The sequence below is a fragment of the Vombatus ursinus genome, unplaced genomic scaffold, assembly GCF_900497805.2.
Source record: "Vombatus ursinus unplaced genomic scaffold, bare-nosed wombat genome assembly UNPS02014781.1, whole genome shotgun sequence".
NCBI classification, from domain to species: domain Eukaryota; kingdom Metazoa; phylum Chordata; class Mammalia; order Diprotodontia; family Vombatidae; genus Vombatus; species Vombatus ursinus.
This window is the reverse complement of record NW_020954559.1, coordinates 32,672,812-32,693,620: the sequence shown is the minus strand read 5'-3', so window position 1 is coordinate 32,693,620 and position 20,809 is coordinate 32,672,812. Positions and strand designations below refer to the sequence as shown.

The following is a 20,809-nucleotide window of genomic DNA, read 5'->3' as shown; positions in this document are numbered from 1 at the left end:
GAACACATAGCCCAGATTAGAGGAAATCTACCCAATTAGCCAGACTCCCAATGAAGTTGCATTTATTTGCTAAATTGAAATTTTGCTTTTCTCTATTGCTCCTGCTCCTTTCAATATAGAGTAGTCAATACATAACCACTCTTTAAGTCCAGACTAAGGAAAACCAGAGTCAAATGCTTTGTTGAAGATCCATGAAACAGCAATAGGTGATGAGTGGGGCCATGTGATAAAAATGAGAAGCAAAAGATAGAGAGTCAGAATAAAGTATTGGAATCTCCATAGCTTTAATAACAGAAAAAGAAGGTCACTAGTAATCTATTTAGATATTTTGCATGGAATTGTAGAAAAAGTTGGACAAGAATCATACAAGAGGAGAAGTTTTTGAAAACTGTGATCTGTATCAAAGAAGAGAATGCCTATTGCAATGAAATCAAAAGTTCTTCAAATTTATGCTTTGATCAAAGTGACATTTGGATGTCCCAAGTAGAATTGTATTTTAACCAGAAAACTCTCTATCATTTTGTCAGCTTCAGTGGCAGGTACATTTACATCCAAGTCCACTGCACCACCTTAGTAAAATGATTGCCCAGCAGATCTCAATAAAAATCTGCCCAAATCTGTCAGCAAAAGGTCTGTCTTCGACTGTCTCCATATATCTAACTGGTGTGACTTTTTATTTGAACTGAGAAGATTCTTAAATCTGAAGTGTCATTCGGATGAGCATGCTTGAACCTGCTGGCAGTTGAACTGAACTGGCTGAGTAGTCAGTTAACTTTTCTATTCAATAGTCAGAGCAAAGCATCCTGAATTCCACTTGGTTACGTTATAAAGTCAGGCAGGTTTGCAAATGTATGCCATTGATTATAAAGCATTCTATGATAAGCATTCTAGATGAAGTCACATCCTTCTATTAATGCTACCTAAAACATAACTCAAAACCCACTCAAATTTTTAATCATCAGGAGCATCTCTTGCCTTTCCATTTTACTTAGCCACATTATTTTCTCTTAAAGTAGGGGAATTACATTATGTAACAGAATGCAAGTTAAGAGGAAAATTTGATTTTAACATTTACAATACTGAAGGCATGATGAGACCTAATCATCCATCAATAAGTTCTTGAATTAATTCCATGAATTAATACATCAGCTACAAGTATTACTGTATAGGCAGCATTTAAAATGTCCAAAGGGACAGATAATGAATTCTACCTCCTAACTCTCAGTAGAGATGGAGAACTATAGTCTCCAGAGAGATTATCAACAATGGATCAATTGACCAATTCATAAATATTAATTAAGCACCAACTGTGTTCCAGAAACTATGCTAGATGCTGGCAATACAAAGATTGAAATAATCCCTTACCTTTTAATAAGGGATACAACAGTTACATATACAGAAAAAATAAAAATAAATAAAAAGCAACATTACCTATAACATTAAATATAAGGTAAGGTAAGAAGGACATCACCCATAGATAAGGGGAATTATCAAAGGTTTTGTATAGAAGTTGATACTTGAGCAGGGAAGAGAGGGATTCCATGGAACAGAGGTGAGGAAGAAGTACAATCTGAGTAAGAAAAACAATAATTCAAAGGTATAGAAATGGGAGATTCAGTGTTATTTGTGAGGAAAAAGAAATGGTTAATTTAGCTAGATCATTGTGTGTGGGAGGGGAAGTGATGCCCAATGAGTCTAAAAAGATTGGTTAGAGTCAGGTTGTTAAGGTTTTTGTTTGTTTGTTTCCAATTTTTTAACATTTTTATTTAAAGTTTTGAGTTCCAAAATCAGTAAGCAATCAGATATAGGTTAAACATGTGCAATTATGTAAAACATTTCCATATTAGTCATTTTGTACAAGAAGACTCAAAAGAAAAAAAAATTAAAGAACATGAAAAATAGCATGCTTCAGTCTATATTCAATCAATATCAGTTCTTTCTCTGGAGGTGGATAGTATGCTTCCTCATTAGCCCTTTGGGACTGTCTTGGATCATTGTATTGCTGAAAATAGCTAAGTCATCCACAGTTCTTCATCAAACAGTATTGTTGTTACTGTATACAACATTCTCTTGGTTCTGCTCACTTCATTATGCATCAGTTCATGTAAATCTTTCCAGGTATTTCTGAAATTATCCTGCTTGTCATTTCTTATAGTACGATAATATTCCATTGCAATCATGTACCACAGCTTGTTTAGCCTTTCCCCAATTTATTGGCATCCCTTTGATTTCCAATTCTTAGCCATGACAAAAAACTGCTATAAATATTTTTGTACAAATTGGTCCTTTTCCCTTTTTTTGGATGTTTTTGGGATATAGACCTAGCAGTGGTATTGCTGGATCAAAGGGCATGCATGGTTCTATAGCCTTTTGGGCATAGTTTCAAATTGCTCTCCAGAATTATTGGATCAGTTCACAACTCTACCAACAGCACATTAGTGCCCTGTTTTTCCTTATCACCTTCTACATCCAACATTTTCCTTTTTTTTTCTCATATTAACCATTTTGATAAGTATGAGGTGGTACTTCAGAGTTGTTTTAATTTGCATTTCTCTGACCAATAGTGATTTAGAGAATTTTTCATATGATTATAAATAGCTTTAATTTCTTTATTCAAAAACTGCCTATTCATATCTTTTGATCATTTATCACTTGGGGAATAACTTGTACTTTTTATAAATTTGACTCAATTCTCTATATATTTGAGAAATGAGACCTTTATCAGAGATACTTGTTGCAAATTTCCTGTCAAATTTGTGCTTTCCTTATAATATTGGTTGCATTGGTTTTGTTTGTACAATTTTTTTTAATTTTACATAATTAAAATCATCTATTTTACATTTTGTAATGCTCTCTATATCTTCTTTGGTCCAAAATTCTTCCCTTATCCATAAATCTGAGAGACAAACTATTTCATGCTCTCTTGATTTGCCTATGGTATCACCCTTTATGTGTAAATCATGTACCCTTTTTGACCTTATCTTGATATACAGTGTGAGATGTTAGTCTATACCTAGTTTTTGCCATACTGTTTTCCAGTTCTCCCACCAGTTCTTGTAAAATAATGAGCTTTTGTTCCAAAAGGTTGAAACTTTGAGTTTACCTTATGCTAGATTACTATGGTCATTTACTATAATGTAATTTGTATCTAAACTATTCCACAGATCCACCACTCTTTTTCTTACTCAGTATCAAATTGTTTTGATTATTACCACTTTATAATGCAGTTTGATATCTGGTACAGCTAAACCACCTTCTTTCACATATTTTTTCCATTGATTCTCTTGATATACTTGAGCTTTTGTTATTCCAGATGAATTTTGTTATTATTTTTTCTAGTTCAATAAAATAATGTTTGATAGTTTGATTGCCATGACATTGAATAAATAGATTAATTTAAATAAAATTGTCAAATTTATCATGTTGGCTCAGCCTAACCATGAGCAATTAATATTTTCCAAAAGTTTAGATTTTAGTTTATATGAAAAGTGTTTTATAGTTGTGTTCATATAGTTCCTGGGTTTGTCTTGGCAGGTAGACTCCCAAGTATTTCATATTATGTAGTTATTTTAAATGGAATTTCTCTTTCTATGTCTTGTTGCTGGACTTTGTTAGTAAAATGTAGAAATGTTAATGCTTTATATGAGTTTATTTTGTAACCTGCAACTATGCTAAAGTTGCTAATAATTTCAAGTAGTTTTTCAGTTGATTCTCTAGGATTTTCTAATTATAACATCATATCATCTGCAAAGAGTGATAGTTTTGTTTCTTCATTGCCTGCTCTAATTCCTTTAATGGCTTTTTCTTCTCTTATTCCTGTAGCTAACATTTCTAGTACAATATTAAATAATAAAGGTGATAATGGGCATCCTTGCTTCACTCCTGATTGTATTTTTCTGGCTTATCCCTATTACAGATAATGCTTCCTGATGGTTTTAAATAAATATTGCTTATCATTTTAAGGTAAGCTACATTTATTCCTATGCTTACCTGTGTTTTTAGTAGGAATGGGTGCTGTATTTTGTCAAAGGTTTTTTCTGCATCTATTGATATGATCAATGATTTCTGTTAGTTTTGTTACTGATATGGTCAATTATGCTGATAGTTTCCCTAATATTGAACTTACATTCCTGCCTTACATTCCTGGTATAAATCCCACTTGGCCATAGTGTATGATCCTTGTGATACATTGATGTAATCTCTTTGCTAAAATTTTGTTTAAAATTTTTGCATCAATATTTGTTAGGGAAATTTTCTTTCTCTGTTTTGGTTCTCCCTGGTTTGGTATCAGTACCATATTTATGTCATAACAGGGATTTAGTAAAACTCTCTCACTTATTTTTCCCCCAAATAGTTTATATAGTACTGGAATCAATTGTTCTTTAAATGTTTGATAGAATTCACTTGTGAATCCATCTGGTCATGGGGACTTTTTCTTAGAAAAATGATTGATGGCTTGTTCAATTTCTTTTTCTAAGTTTAGATTGAGTATTTTATTTCTTCTTCTGTTAATTTGAGTAATTTATATTTTTGTAGATATCCATCTATCTCATTTAGATTGTCAAATTTGTTGGCATATAATTGGGCAAAACAACTCTTAACAACTGTCGTAATTTCCTCTTTTTTGGTGGTGAATTTACCCTTTTCATTTTTGATACTAGTAATTTGTTTTTCTTTCCTTTTTTAAATTCAGTTAACCCATTGCTTAATTTTATTGTTTTTTTCCCATAAAACCAGATTATAGTTTTATTTATTAGTTGAATGTTTTTTTATTTTTAATTTTATTAATCTCTGCTTTGATTTTCAAGATTTCCAATTTGGTGTGCAATTGGGGATTTTTAATTTGTTCTTCTCCTAGGGTTTTTTTTTTTTTCCAGTTCTCTGCTCAATCTCTAAATGCTAATATAAATAAATTTCCCCTAAGTACTGCTTTGGCTACATCCCATAAATTTTGGTATTTTGTCTCATTGTAGCCATTTTTTAAATGAAATTACCAATTGTTTCTAAGATTTGTTCTATGAATCATTTGTTTTTTGTTTTTGTTTTTTAGGATTAGATTGTTTAATTTCCAATTAATTTGTAATCTTTCTTTCTATTGTCCATTATGAAATGTAATTTTTATTGCATTATGATCTGACAAAGATATGTTTACTATTTCTACTTTTCTGCCTTTGTTTGTGAGGTTTTTATGTCCTAATACAGGGTTAATTTTTGTGTAGGTGCCATGTACTTCTGAGAAAAAGGTACATTCCTTTCTATTCTCATTCAGTTTTCTCCAGAGATCTATCTGGAGATAGATAATCTAACTTTTCAGAATTTTATTCACTTCCTTAATTTTTTCTTTTTTTTTTTGGTTAGATTATCTAGTTCTGAGAGAAGAATGTTGAGGTGCCCCACTATTACAGTTTTATTATCAATTTCCTCCTGTAACTCAGTCAATTTGTCCTTCAAAAATTTAGGCACTATGCTCTTTGGTGCATATATGTTTAATATTGAAATGACTTCACTGTCTATGGTATCTTTCAGCAAGATATAGTTTCCTTTTTTATCTATTTTAATTAGATCTATTTTTTTTACTTTGACTTTGAGATCATGTTGCTACCTCTGCTTTCTTTGTTTCAGCTGAAGTATAATAGATTCTGCTCCAGTTTCTTACCTTTACCCTGTGTATATCTCTCTGCTTCAAAAGTATTTTGTTGTAAACATCACATTGTAGGATTCTGGTTTTTAATCAATTCTACTATCCACTTCTCTTTTATGGGTAAGTTTATCCCATTCACATTTATAGTTTTGATAACTAACTGTATTTCCCTCCATGCTATTTTTCACTTATTTATCCTCCTCTCTCTCTTACTCCCCACCCATTACCTCCTCACAAATGTTTTACTTCTGATCACCACCTTCCCCAATATACCTTCCCTTTTATCACTCTCCCTCCCTTTTCTATTATCTCCATCCATTTTTACTTATTTATATGGTAAGATAGATTTCTATATGAATTGCATGTGTGTTTTACTCCCTCTTTGAGCCAATTTTGATGAAAGGTTTAAGCTTTGCCTGCCACCACCCCTTCTCATCTTTCCCTCTATTATAATAGCTCTTTCATGCCTCTTTTGTATGGGATAATTTACAACTATTCAATCCCTCCTCCTTCTTCCATTGCAATATTCTTTCTCACCCTTTCATTTTGTTTTTTGGGGGTATCATCCCATCAAATCACCATATATCTCTGTCTATATATACTCCTTTTAATTGCTCTTAGAGTAACAAAGTTGCTAAGAGTTACAAATATTATCTTGCCAGATAAATATATAAACAGTTTAACCTTCTTTAATTTCTTATGTTTTCCCCTTGTTTCTTTTTTACCTTTTTATGCTTCCCTTGAGTCTTTTATTTGAATGTCAAATTTTCTATTCAGTTCTGGTCTTTTAACTAGAAATGCTTGAAAGTACTCTATTTTGTTAAAGGACAACTTTTTTCCCCATGAAAGATTATATTTAATTTTGCTGGGTAGGTGATTTGTGGTTGTAATCCTAACACCTTTGCTTTCCTGTATTTCGTATTCCAAGCCCTCCAGTTCTTTCATGTGGAAGCTGTATAATCCTGATATTTGAATTGTTTATTTTTGGCTGCTTGCAATACTTTTTCCTTGATCTGTGAGCTCTGGAATTTGGCTATGATGTTTCCAGGAGTTTTCATTTTGGGATTTCTTTCAGAAGGTGATTGGTGAGTTCATTCAATTTCTATTTTGCCCTCTGGTTCTAATATATAAGAGCAGTTTTCTTTGATAATTTCTTGAAAAATGTTGTCCAGGTTTTTTTTTTTAATCATGGTTTTCAGGTAGCCCAATAATTCTTATCTCTCTTGGATCTCTTTTCTAGGTCAGTTGTTTTTCCAATGAGAAATTTCACATTTTCTTCTATTTTTTTTACTTTTTTGTTTTTTTTTTTGTATCTTGATGTCTCACAAAGACATTAGTTTCCACTTCTTCAGTTCTAATTTTTGAGGAATTATTTTCTTCAGGGAGGTATTCTACTTCCTTTTCCATTTGGCCAATTCTATTTATTAGAGGGTTATTTTCCTTGATAAATTTTTGTGTATCTTTTCTCATGCTATTGATGTTTTTTTCCATCATTCTCTTGCATTACTCTCATTTCTTTCCCCAATTTTTCTTCTCCTTCACTAATGTGCTTTTTAAAATCCTTTTTAAACTCTTTCAGGAACTGTTTTTGGCCTTGAGACCAAGTTACGTTTTTCTTTGAGACTTCACATATAGCCATTTTGACACTGCTATCCTCTTCTAAGTTAATACCTTGATCCTTTCTGTCACCATAGTAACTCTATACTCAAGGTCTTTTGTTGTTTGTTTGTTTGTTTGTTTGCTTATTTTTTTCTACCTTTTTTGTGACTTGGTGTTTTTATGTGAGAGTTGGGCTCTGGTTCTGCACTGTCCCAAGCTTTTTGTGCTGGGGCCCTGGGACATACTTCTGGCTTTCACTAGGCTTCAGGGCTTAGCTTCTTGTTTTCACTGGAGGATAGGCTGGAGGGTACCTTCTGATTTGTACTGGGGTATAGGCCTCCCTGTTGGCCCCCCTGGGGGTAGAGTTTAGCTGCTGGCTTGCTCCAGAGGTGGGGCCTTACTGCTGGGTTGCTATGGTAATAGGCTCTCTCTGCTGATAGGCCCCAGGGGTGGGGTCTTGCCGTTGGCCAGCCTCAGGGCTTCATTTTTAGTCAGCAATAGGGTCAATGCCTAGTTGGAAGCTTGTGCTGGGGGTGGGTTCACTGGGGTGGGATCTTGCTTTGTTGCACAGACTGCTCATTTGCCTAGGGGACTGCTGGTTTGCATGAGGGCAGGGCCTTTCTGGTGGATTACCCCAGGCTTGACACTTACTGCAGGCCACACTGCTATGAGGCTGGCTAATGCTGTGCCCACCCATGGACCTCAGTCCCCTCCCACCCTGGTGAAAAGACCTTTCCTGCCAAATGGCACGCTACTTCCCTGCTCCTAGACCAATTCTGAGGTGTTTTTCTTATTGTTTGGAGGGGAATTTGGGAAGGCTTCAGAGGGTTCCTTCCTCACTCTGCCATCTTGGCACTAGAAATTGTCTTTAAAGGGTCTTTAAAGCTAAACAGAGAAGTTCATATGTAATCCTAATGTTAATAAGGAGCTATTGGAGCTGATTGAGTAAAGAGTAACACACTAAGATGTGAAATTAAGGAGAATACTTTGGTAGTATGTGTAAGATGGAGTAGGGAGAGATACAAAGCAGGGAGCTCAGGTAAGAGGATGTTCTAATGATCTAGGTGAGAAGTGATGAGGGCCTGAAATGAGAAGATAGAGTAGTATGTGAGCAGACAGAAAGGATCAGATGTGAGAAATGTTGTGAAATTAGAAACAGTAAGATTTGGCAACTGATTGGAAATAGGTGAAGGAGAGTGAGGAGTTGAGGATAACGCCAAGTTACAAATAGACAAGATTGGAAGGTTGAGGCATTTGGAAGAGCGAAGGGTTTCAGAATTTAAAAAGAAAAAAAATGAGTCCAATTTTGGACATGTTGGTTTGGAGATAGTTCTGAGATATCCGGTTTGAAAAGTGCGAAATGTAAAGTATTTACTTAAATTATCAGATAGCCACTGTATCAGTTGATTTTATCTTTTTTTTTCCCCTTGGTTGCAAAGGAAGGATCATTTCTGGGCAATGGTGGGACATATCCAGAACAATCATGATTATAAAAGAAAAAAACAACAATACAATTTATTTTTCAAAATGTAGGTTAGTGTGGGCTGACATTAGGTCTGAATTTCTGGCAGAGCTAATTCCTCCTCCCATAACTTTTTTAACAGAGTTTTCTCTTCAGAACATACTGGGGTGAAATATTCCTGTTTTTTACCTCCTCCAGATGAAATAGTACAAAAAACAACTAACTTCTTTAACTTACTCCAAGACTTTTTCAATAGCAACATCCAACAGTGGTTAGTTTTTGTGACAAAGGGGAAATGCTTGCAGTGTATTGGTACCTATTATGGTACATCATGTTCTTTCCTTTCTACAAAATGTCCTTTCTGTAATTTATTAAAATCCTGTAGGGAAAAAATATGGCTTGATATGAAATCAAGTAGACTGTGGAGTGATTTTCAGCTTGCAGCCTTTTATTTCAGAGGTGCTGCCTAAAACTAAATATACATTTATATTTCTAACAGGGGAGAGCAAGACTGAGTATTAACGTGAATCACTGGGAACACAATTATACAGTTCAAAGTGTGCTTCAAAATCATTTTGAAGTAAAGTGTATATCTGAAAAATTCAACTCAAAGTTTTTTTTTTCTTTCTCCTCTTTTAAATTGTTCAAAGGGACACTTTCTGTTCTGGTTCTCACTGTTTGACCTACAAAAGTTCTAACACAGAAGCCGTATCACAGGATGAACTTTAAAAGGGCAAACTAACATTAGGAAGAAGACAATTATAGATGAATCTATCCATTGCCCAAATAACCAGTTGAAAAGTAGGGGGAAAATGCCTTCAGTTGATTAAATAGAAGGCTAGCAAGCAATTGCAATAGAGAATTCTGATTCTGTGTACTTGTGCTTTTAAACTATCTGCCTTGATGTTGTATAGCTAGCCCCATTAGAAGATAGCCAAGAATCTTACAGAAAAATGTGTTTGGGGACATTACAGTTTTCTTATTGAACCTGAAGTCAATTAAAGATGCCTCTGAATTTTAGGAGAGAAATACCCAAGAAACATAAAAGTGCTCGTATTGCCATAAATTTGCCCCTCTGCATTGTGTTCTTGGTTTCTGCAGAGCAGATTCCAAGTACTCACCATTGGGACCTTTAAAACATGAACAAGGTGACAGGATAGATCTGGATAAATAATGGTAAAGTAACTAATTAGTATTTATTCAAGCCAGAAGGGAAAGATGAGGAGGGAGAAAACTTCTAGGCACAGGGGGCAGCAAATAAACACATGCAGAATCTGGAGGTGGAATGTTTTGTTCAAGAAATAGCAAGGGAGTCAATTGTCACTGGATCATGGAGTAGGAGCCAAAGGAATGGAAAGATTGGAGGTGAGGGGACAAGTAAGTTATCTATTACTGTTATTATTATTAAACATAAATGCTTATGCCTGAAGTTATATGTATATATAATATATATGATTATATATAGATATATATATATACCTAAAATTATACACACACTCACATATTATATCCACATGTATTTCCATTAACAGAAATGGCAAAAGGTGTTCAAGAACAGCCCAATTTTTTAAATAAATTTGCATTTGCTAGATGCTATGCTTGTAGCCAGAATAGTCACACTCAGACAACCATTAATGCTTTTTTATGGTAGCTTAAGATCAGCAGTTAACCCTTCTCTATTATGAAAACTCAGAGAGGCAGACATATACCATTCTATTAACTTATGCTTCTACACAAAAAGGAAACAAGAATTTATTAAGTACCTACCATATGTCAGATACTGTGCTAAGCATTACATAGATAGTATTACATTTGATCCTCACATAGGTGCTATCATAATCCCTATTTTACAATTGGGAAAACTCAGGCACATAGATAACAGTTAAGGTCACACAACTAGTAACTATTTGAAGCTAGACTAGATCTGTACTTAAGACTTCCTGACTCCCAAATCAGTGCTCTATCCACTGTACAACTAGTTGCTCTAGAGTGATAGCATTAAAAAAAATAGTGTCACCTAATCTATACTTTTTTTCTTTTAATATTTCAGTGAAACTAGTGCTTGCTCTGTGATAAGTTCATCATCTATCTTGGTCATACAAATCTTGAGGATGTCTTTTATATCCTTTCCTCTAGGTAAGGATTTGTTGATACTATGATTCACAGCCATATAAGATCACCAGGAGAATTTTAGTGTTAAAAAAGGTGGATTTGTGTGGTGGTCAGGAGCTTGAGGTTGTTTTAAGTGTGCTGTAATTCCCCAAATGCAATACAGCTCTCTTCCACTTGTTATTTAGTTCTGGTCCAGTTTTTTAAGCATCTAGAGTGAATGTCCAAGATAAAGATGCTAATGGACTTATTCAACAGGCTTCCTGTAAACTGATTGTTTTATTTGGGCAACATGTATTTTTCTTCCCAGTGGATGTTTTCTAATTTTAAAAATCACTTCTATTGAAAGTTTATGAATTTTACTGAAAAGATTTTGTACCATTCTAGGGCTCAGTGTTACCAATAGGAGCGAACAGGAGCATTCAAAGAACCTCAGTATCGATAGGGTAGTAACTATAGAGAGTAACTATGTTACTCTCCTGTTGAAAAACTCCAGGGACTCTACTCAATAACTCCAATAGCCCCTTAGTGTTTCTAGAATAAGACATTATTTCTTATTTTTGTATTTTAAAGTCTTTCATAAGCTAGTTATTATATAAGTATACACACACACACACACACACACACACACACAGATATATATATGTATATCTATTTCTTTTTTTCCCCTACACTATGGAGTCCTGCCAAACTGGCCTTCTCTATGTTCCTTATACATGGTATTATATATCCTTTCTCCATACCTCTGCACTGACTGACCTTCATACTTGAAATATACTCTTTCCTTTTTTTTCTCAAAGAATCTGTATCTTCCTTCAAGATTCAGCTTAAGCTCCACCTTTTATGGAAAGCCTTTCCTGATCCCCCAAAATTGGAATGTTCAACCCTCTAATTACTTGATGTTTAATGATCTTGTATTTATTGTGGATTTATTTTGTACATACTTGCATATATATATGCAATCTCCACTGATAGATCATAAACTCTTTTTGAATAGAGATTATTTCATTTTTTTAAAGCCCCAGAACCTAGCACAAAGTCAGGTATATAGTAAGTCCTAACTAATGTGTGTTGATTGATTGATTGGTCTTTTCCATCCTCTTAACAATGTTCTTTTCTTTGAGATATCCTGAAAAAAAACACTTTCCTCTAGCATGGCTATCTTCCATATTTAATCAGGTCCATTTATTCTTCTCACTTTATTTAAATTCTATTGCCACTATCATCACATAGCACATTGGATAATTAGATAATAAAAGTCCAAATGTAGTAGTTTAACTGTCATCATTAATAAGAATACATCATTAAAGAAATGCTGAGAGAACTGCTCCATTTCACATCTGTTTGTTGTCCTCTCAGTTTTATCTAAAAATATTATCTAGTGATCTGATTTAGTTGGGTCACACAGCAGATAATTTTTCCTCAATCAAATTAAAAAAAACATTACTAAGCATCTACTATAAGATTGCATCATGCTAGAAACTGTGGAAATAAAGGTAAAATGAAAAATGTTTCCTGATCTCAAGGAGCTTGTATTAAGAAGGACATAGCATGCATAAGCATGCATATATGTGTTGGGATTTTGAGTAGGGAGTATTTGAGTAGGGAGAGTTTATTATTAACTGGAGGGAAGGAGAGCGAGATCATCAAAGTCCTCCTGTAGGACTTGTCATATGAACTGAACCTTGAAGTGAATTCTAAAAGGAAATATTTTGCCATTGAGTTGGTCGCCCATAATCTTTCACCATCATCCTGCATAACATTTTGAAAATAATGCTGCACTCTAAAGCAACATTGTCTTTGGCAGCCTTGTCTCTCTGCTTGATAGGGAAATCAGGCATTAGCTAATGGAAGCTATTTTAGTCTTCTTCTGGACTCTTCTTTGCATTGACTTTATGTTAATTCACATTTTCTAAGAAATAGTGATGAGTCAATTTCTTTTTCTTTAATCCATTTTTCATTTTTCAGTCAAAAACATGTCTAAACAGCTGAGTTAAATCTGTTGTTAACTACATGCAGTATCTTATACTTTTTAAATTTATTGTTATTTATGGCCTATTTACCAAACAGTTGGAAGTGTAACAACCCATCACCAGCTAACCCTAAAATGATTGCTAGGTGGGTAACTAGGTATTTCCTATCTCTAAAAATAAATCCAATTCTATATGTGTATGTTTTTGTGCAATGTTTTCCACATCTACCTTCCCAAATGCTTCTTGAATAAAGCAGTCATGATATGTAAGTGTGAAACTGCTAATTAACCTATACTCCTTTGTTCTAATTAATTTCTTCAATGAGAATCATTCAGTCATCTCATCATCAATCATCACCAATCATCAGTTATCACTCACTCATTCATTCATGCATTTGTTCATTCATTCAGCAAGCAACTATTAAGCACCTACTATGTTCCACAAACACACGCTAAATGCTAAGAAAAGACAAAAAAAATAGAACCTGCCTTTAAGACCTCAAATTTTTTGAAACATTTTCATTATCCTTTCCTATGAACATCTTCACATTGACGTTATCAAGTTTCAAGGGATATATTGCCTTTAAATTTGGCATATCTTGTCAGGGTCTTCATAGGACATTTTCTCTCATTTCTCCTCTTCAACAGATGGTAGTGTATATTATTATCTTCATAGATATGCTTACACTTACAGTAACAATACAAGGCAAGTATTCCATGAAATGACATGTCTTGTGTCTTTGGGCATATAAAACCTTTATTTTATTCTTGGGGGAAAAATCCTGAGTTGTTTTTCTGCAAGCTATAAATTTTTATTTCTTCCTTTTCACAAAGAGTGATACTATTAATATGTATATATCTCTAAATCTGCATTCATGTGTCAACTTGTTTATTGTACAACTATCCCACATGAAGAAGACAAAGAATTAAATTAACAATTTTATATATTATGAAAAACTGTTTAATGCTTAACAAGCCCTGCTCTTTTTTTCGGTCACTCTTTCATCATCAATGTGCAAGTGAAAGAGGACTGACAGGACTAAGAGTCATATTATATATTTATCCATTCTCACGTTCACTCCAAATTATTAAGTAAGCAGTCAAATTTCTGGTGACAGACTCAACATATGAGTTATATTTGACTGGTTCATGAAAAGCAAACAAAGGTGCTGCTCAGGATGCATAATGGCATGGCACAGTCTTCCTGAACTCTTCCCCTCCTAACATTAGCCTTCAAAATCTCAGTCACTTCCATGCCAGTATGAGGCATTAGAAGAGAAAACAAAACAAAACAAAATAATCTTTAAGTTAAATTTGAATGTTTAGTGTTCTAAGATCTTTTTAACATTTGCTTTCATAAATCCCTTATTTAGCTTTCACTCAGAGTCTTCAAATAAGCTCTGACAACATATCCCTCACTAGTCTTAGCAGGTATGTGGGGCAAACTACCAGTTAAAAAGATAAACTTTCTTAACACTTTGCCTTTATTTTATTTTATTTTATTTTATGTTTGCAACCTCTTTCCTTCCCTCAAAATCACACTTGGCTTCTCTTAGCACACTTAATCCTTAGACTATTGTCAAGAGCTATTCTACTGTATTTGTCTATTGGTAATAATCTGAAAACTGGGCCTGGAGTCAGGAAGACTGGAGTTCAAATCTGGCCTCAGACACTTACTAGCTGAGTGACTCTGGCCAAGTTACTTTATCTCTCTCTGTCTCGGTTTCCTCAGCTATAAAATGGCATTTACCTCACAGGATTGTTATGAAGATCAAATGAGATAATATTTTCAAAGCACCCAGAATGGTTCCTGGCACATTTTAGGTACTATGTAAGTGTTTACCCCTTCCCTCTTCCCTGTCACAGAATGGAAGGAAGATACAAATGCTGTGCCTCACATGTAGTGCCTCTACCTTTTGATTCTGTTCCTGTATATAATTTTACAGCTTGCTTAACAATTTCCTCAAAAAGTTAGACATTCCATTCTCCAACTCCTACTGCCGTCTTCCTGTCTCTTTTTTCACCATTTGAAAATTATCAAGTGAAACAGAACTTCTTTCAAATGTTGGGTAGGTGGCAAAATGGATAGATTTCTGGACCTGAAATCAGGAATCCTAGAGCTCAAATCTTCCTTCAGACACTTAGTAGCTATGTGATAATAGATAAGTCACTCAACCTACTTCATACTCAGTTTCCTCATTATATGATGGGGATGATGATAGCACCTACCTTACAAGGGTTGCTGTGATGTAAGAACCAAATAAAATAAGTAATGTGATTTGTAAAAATTAAACTAGATTACAAATACTGTTATTATTGTCATTAGAATCAAATGAAAAATAGTGATTTCTTCAAATTCAACAATGGGGTATAACAAAAGACTTATGAAAGATATTTAAGGAAGAAATTTAAAAATTAAAGTTTAAGTTAGATATAAATAGAAAACCAAAAATTCACAATATATCCCTATTAATAGACCTTGACATTATGATGGAAATTTAAAATATGGACATCAATTATGTATGTATTTATTCTTACAATCATCACATTTAGCTCCATTACTCAAAACATCATAGACTCATAAAGTAAGTCCAAAATTTTCATGGTTCTAACTCATTTGATAAGTTCTCCTATGAAGCAGATAAGTGAGACTTTGGAACTTAAGAAATTGACTAGAAAATTAAAAAACAGTCAAATTATAGAATGAAATGATAACTTTAGTGATGAATAATCAAAATTTCAGCTGAAACAAATTTTTAAAACATTTTACATAATTCACTATATATGTAAAATTTATATATGTGGGTATATATGTGCATGATATGTGTGTATACATGTATTGTATACACATATAAACACACCTTTATTCACAATGTTAATTTTTTTTTCTGAATGCTTCATGGTTGTATATATTACTCATTATTTTTTTCTTCCAAGAAAAGTGAATTTAAGCCATTATACTAACCAACATAAAACCCATTAGTATAATTCTACAAAAAATATTATTTAAGGTGCAGTTTCTACTAAAAATAAGAATAATTTTACATGATATAAATTGAAGGCTTATTTTTATAGAATAGCTCTTTAGAGTTCTCATATGTTTAATACACCAAAATCTAATGCTGGCTCCTAGCCCTATATTTCAGCCTGAATTTCTATTTGTAGCTTTCCCTTTCTATCATAGATATAATAGTCACTACTTTTGGCAAATTCAATCATGGGGAAGGGAGTAGATGTGCATAGAGGAGTGATGGGAGGATGTGCTGGTGGGAAACAGTTTGCTCCAGGCCAGTGCTGCCATGATGAGAGAGCGTTGGGAGTTTCAGTTTGTGGTTGGGCAATGGTGCAAGAGACATCACACAGTTCAAGAATTTCTGCCAGTTGCCTAGCGCTGAAATATCCCTTCCTCTCCTCTATCCTTAGAAATCTGTGACTTGGGACAAAGCCCTGATTGCTAGTATAAAAGTCCTCACCAGAGGGATTGAGATGCTTTTGATGACTAGGGTATAGGTAGACAACAGTTCTTTTGAGAAAAAGATGGAAAGATTGAGTGTTTCAAACTCGGTAACAATCAAAAGTGCTACATGAAATCTCCCCTTACCCCTAAATGAGGTAATCTTAGGTTCCTTAAAAAAGATATAGTATCTAGAACACATAGATTTTTTTTTCCAATTCAAATGTTTGGTCAGTTTGGGGAAACAACATTTTAGTAGAGCACTAATTAACTGGAGAGAATCTATAAGGTGACCACTTGAGGGGACTGGATAAGTTAGAGGATATGTAACATAAAAATAAGTTGAAGGAACTAGAAATGTTTACTCTAGAAAAGAAAAGACAGGGAGGTCATGATAGAAGTCATCTAATATTTGAAAGACTGTCATCTGAAGTAAGTAAATATTTTTCTTCTTGACTCCAGAGGACACGGCTATGAACAAGGGATTGAAATTGCATTGAGGGATATTTAAGTTTAATGTAAAGGAAAATATCCTAACAATTAATGTTACTCAGGAATTGTGTTTCTCTTCATTTGAGGTCTTTAAGTGAAATCTGGATGCTTAGTAATATTGGGAATGTAATATAAAGGATTGCTGATTAAGCAGATATTGGACTAAATGGCCTATGATGTCCTTTCCTATTCTGAAATTCTGTAATTATTTATAAGTAAATAACATATTTTCATGTATACATCTTGCTGTAGCATAAATTATTGTTATAAAATATCACCTTAAAATTTAAGAGCTAAAAAAAAAATTTAAGAGCAATTTTTTTCTAGAAATAAGCTTCCTTCTATTGTTAGGATTGGGAAAATACAAAAATATTTTTTTTTCCTTTGGTTATTTTTCCTTTAAAAAAAAACCAATGACATAATAGGTTTCTATGAAATATTTACTTCTATAACATTTTAAATAAATTTTAAACTGGTTTCACTTATATTAAAATTATATTACTTAAGTATTAACAGTGTCTGTTTCTATAAAAATAAATCCACCCTAGGAAATTACCTTGTCAGAAAGGAATGAACATTTCTAACAAGAAGATATCCTATTGTGGCTTTTGTTAAAATATCTGAAGAGTGAATTTGATAAATTTGTAGAAAAACTGCATGTTGCTTGGATTACAGTTTTATTTATCAAATGCATAGCTGCAAAGTTTTAAAAATATACACTTACGTTTTAGTGAACTTATGGTTTTAGAAAATATACACGAAATTTGTAGAGAAAATCCAAAAGGAAGAATTTCCTTATTGTTACATGTTTCCTTGTCCAAAGGTTCAAGCAGAGTAGAGCTTTATTTAAGACCATATGTCTACTTCCCAGGAATGGAATCCAAATACATTCAGCATTTCATGTAACCACAAGCAATTTTAATATATTACAAGCAAAATGAGTCCTCTCTGCAAACTCCAAGTAGGCAAAGACTATAAGTTTGTATCCTCTTTGTACAATGTGCCAAGGATATCATTTGCACAATTAGATGCTTGATGAATGCTTTCAATGACATGGACAATAAAGAAGTTCTACTATATCACTATAAGATGAGCTCAAATAGGTCAACCAGACATTTTTCTGTCTCCTGGTTTTTTCCCCCTATGTCTAGGCTCAGTCTAAGTTTAACTGCGCTGTTTTTGACCTACAGTTCCAGTAAATTTTATTTTTTAGAAAACAACCTGTAAGCAGGGAAATTCTCCAAGTCCTTGTCAACTCTCTTGAAACCATTTTGGAGGAAGCTTGTGTCAGCAGTGCTGAATCATAGTTTTAACTTCTGAGGCACAGGCTTTTGTTTTGACAAACCTTTGACTTTCTCTCCAAATTCCTACAACTTCCTGTCAATACTGGGCTTTACTACATTTTATCCCAACAAAGCCTCCATTTCATAAAGATTTGGCTGTAATATCCCATGAGAAATTTGGAAATTGTTAGTATGCATATACATCATTAATATTTTTTATTGTGATATTACTGGTATCTCTAATATGGCAGGTTTTTTTTTTTCTTTTAGATTCTTGTGGGAAAATGTTTTGGATTTATAAATTCTCATAATTATTTAAAATAATAAAACATTTATATATTTACCAGATGAACCAAGGATGGTAACTCAGAGATTCATTACATTCCCTGCTATCACTGAAACAATATTGAGAACACTATTACTTGAAACACCTAGGTGGCACAACAGATAGAACATGGAATCTGAAGTCAGGAAGATAGTTTGAATCCAAGACTCACATACTTAATAGTTGTGTGATTCTGTGCAAGTCAGTTACTTAACTTGTCTCTGACTCAGTTTCTCCATCTGCAAGATAGTGATGATAGCACCTATCTTGGGTGAGGATCAAATGAGTTAAAATATGAAAAGTGGTTTCTGCAAACCTTAAAGAGCTATGTAAATGTTAGCTGTCATTATTTCTTAAGGATGATGTGATGGAGGGAATTACCCTCCAGACACAGGATTGGATTTAATGCCTGACCTCTAGAGTCCTTTAAAACTTCCATAAATAAATCTACAAACCTAGGTGATACTTAGATTAGCTATTTGTGTATAGTTGGAGAGGCTTTGTTGTCAATGAATTTGGACATATTTTTTAAGTTCCTAGTATACTACCATTTCTTAATAAAAGAGATGACAGCCACTCTGTATCTACTTGAAAATGAAGTGAAATGTTGACAGTTATTTTGGTTAATTTAATCAGTGAAGAATGCCAAATTCTGGCCAAAATAATCCATTCTAGAACACAAATTATCTGGTATGGGTCTTTCCATTGATTAGTCAAATAGCTGTCAAACAACTACTTCAATTGACATTAGGTCTGAGAATTGTCTTAAATCTTTAGAGGGTGTGGGGGGAGGTGAGGGGAAGCAGAGATGCACCAGTGAGAGAAGGGGGGCTTTGATTAGTATTTTCATTTAGCTAAAACAAATTAACTTTTAAATCAGCACTAGTGGGCAGATAATGTAATAGAACTACTTAAGGGTGATGAGATTTGAGGTGGTGTTCCAGATAATAGTACTTACTGTCTACTTAAATCTGTCCCTATTCTAGCCTTTTCACAAGCTTCTCAAAAGGAATAATTATGGAAGAAAAACATACTGAGTTCATTTTCTGAATAGGAAAAGTAAAAAAAGGATAAGACCATTAATTTTTCTTCTTGCTTTTGGATTTTTTTTTTAGTTCTGTTTATTTGGTTAATTTAGTCAATGAAGAGTGCCAAATTCAGGCAAAAATAATTCACTCTTGATTATTTTTTTAAAGAATGAAGTGCTTTTTGAAAAAAAAAATGATTGTTAGAAGAATAATGTTAGACTGAAACTTAAAAAAAAAAGAAATTTGGAGTGAGTTAAGGAATGGGAAAGACCCTCAAGTATTTCAGTACCTTAGTCTTCTAAAATATATTCCTATATAAATAAAAAAATAGTTTAACGGCTTCAGATGCAAATATAAGGATTTGCTAAATCCAGTGTGAGTAAGATGGGATTTGGATATTGCTCAAAGAAAATGATTTATTTTTTTTCCTCCTAAATGACTACTATACACAATTGTGTTTAATAGCAAAAGAAAACTGCAAAGGGCAAGAATTTTTTTTTTCAGAAAAAGGTTTCTTTTCATTTCATAATTTTTATGCAACCAGGTCTAGGCTTGAAAATTACTCATAGTTTCATGAAGGTGATGTTCAGGTTTTACTCAGGATTTATTATTTATTCATTTTTCAGAAGAACAAATTATACCTTCTGTTACATAAAACCTCAAAAACCTCAGAGATAATAAAATTCGTGGTTAATTAAAATATTTTAGCAGCAAGCAAGATGAATAAGGCAATATGAAAACAGCAATAAAATCACCTTATTCCAATACCAAAATAGGATAAGCTACCTTAAAGGGGCAGGTTTTGTTCTGGGCACTTGAAATTTTTGAATGAGCTCTATGATACCATGTTAAAGAGGGAAGTTTAAAGACTTCCACCTGTCAGAGAGGGACATTGTCTCTTTTGACCAAGGCCAAAAATTGTACTATCAGTATAAACATCTAGTGAGCTTTGTTATATTGAAAGCACATAGGTATCAGTAGAAAAGTCAGCTCCAATATAAACCTTGCTGGCATCAGTACAGGTAAATAAGAGAGAAGGAATATTTTAAAAATATGTTTAAATGTTAAATTAAAATTTAAAATAATTTTAAATAACATATTTTTAAGATAGTAAGTAAGGATTTAAAAAATGTTTTAGGGTTTAAAAAGTACTTGCCATACATTATCTTGATCCACATAATAACTCCTAAGTCATAGTACTGTGGTGATTATTATTTATATATTTTTTTCGTATGAAAAGCATGAAGCTCAGAGAGGTTTAGAAATGACTTGCTTATGATCCCATAGCTTATGAAAGCGGAAATGAATTCAGGTCCTTCCAGATTCCAGGCATAGTGATTTTTCCATTGCATTATATTATCTTCCTTCCTTCCTTCCTCCCTCTTTTCCTTCCTTCCTTCCTTCCTTCCTTCCTTCCTTCCTTCCTTCCTTCCTTCCTTCCTTC

At 33.4% G+C, this 20,809-nt stretch overlaps 1 protein-coding gene across 1 annotated transcript in view; it reads right to left on the bottom strand.

The window, feature by feature from the left end:
* LOC114046106 (unconventional myosin-XVI-like) overlaps window positions 1–20,809 on the bottom strand; it is a 682,808-nt gene that overhangs the window by 259,670 nt on the left and 402,329 nt on the right. The gene's annotated exons all lie outside the window — the stretch shown is intronic.